Here is a 1195-nt window from a genome sequence, read left to right as displayed (position 1 = left end):
GTTTTCATATCCATTCTGCTTACTATTTGGCACTTTTATACAGCATCAGAAATTTATGTGAGGAATGAAATAGTGAAGACTCTGGCCATTAATCTTCTGACATTCTTAGAACCTTCCTTATGTTAATAAAATTGAATAATCATACACAAAATTCAAGGTAAAAAAGTTATGCTTACTATTTGGCGCTTTTATACAGCATCAAAACTTATGTGGGGGTTGAAATAGTGAAGATTCTGGCCATTAATCTTCTAACAACCATAGACCGTTCATAATGCAAATAAATATCGTCTAATCATACCTAAATTTCAAGGTAAAACGTGTGCTAAAGGAGAGAATTATGCTTGCGTGTTCTTTTTCCCCTTCCTGTGACCTGAATTGTTTGAAAAGACGATTACCAGGACATCTCTGAAACTAAATTGGCCTTTGTTTTGTAAATATTTACCCTGTTTAGTATTTTTCAGAAGAGACAAATTAGCAAGGTTTTTTTTTTCTCAACTTTTGAATCCTTGGTCATGCATAAGAAAAAGTAAAGAGATTGCTCGTGACATTAGCGTGAAAGAAGACGAAAATTAACGATGCTTTCAATTTCACACTCCTTTCACGTCGACAGTTATACCATTCCTTCACCTTGCTAGTCCTTTTCTCCCATGTCATACCTGTCCTTCAGCTTCCTTACTCTTTTCCTCCTTCCTTATCTTCCTTCCATATCCTTTCCCTCCTTATCCTCTTCCTCCTTCCTTCCTTCAGCTTTCTTGTCCTCTTCTCCCATCCCATACCTACTTCTCTGCCTCTTCCTTCAACACCCTCAGCACATCCCTCACCCCCGTAAGGCCTAACAAAACGACCATCCATTTTCATTAACCAACACATTAACTTACATCTTCTTCATTATTGCCATTATTATCATTAGTGTTATTATTATTATCATTACTAGTCATTATCATTATTATTATTATTTTCATTAGTTGTAGTAGTAGTAGTGGTAGTAGTGGTAGTGGTAATGGTGGTAGTAGTAGTAGTAGTAGTAGTAGTAGTAGTAGTAGCAGTAATTTTTGATGTTGTTGTTATTGGTGGTGGTGGTGATGGTGGTGGACGTGTTAATATTGTTGTGTTGGTGGTGGTATAGCCATTGCTGCAAGGTGGGTAGTGAAAGAAAGTAAGTCATCACTGTAGTTATTAATAGTAATGTTACACA

Source organism: Portunus trituberculatus, chromosome 35 (genome assembly GCF_017591435.1).
Source record: "Portunus trituberculatus isolate SZX2019 chromosome 35, ASM1759143v1, whole genome shotgun sequence".
In the NCBI taxonomy this organism is placed as follows: Eukaryota; Metazoa; Arthropoda; class Malacostraca; order Decapoda; family Portunidae; genus Portunus; species Portunus trituberculatus.
Note: the sequence above shows the minus strand (reverse complement) of the source record.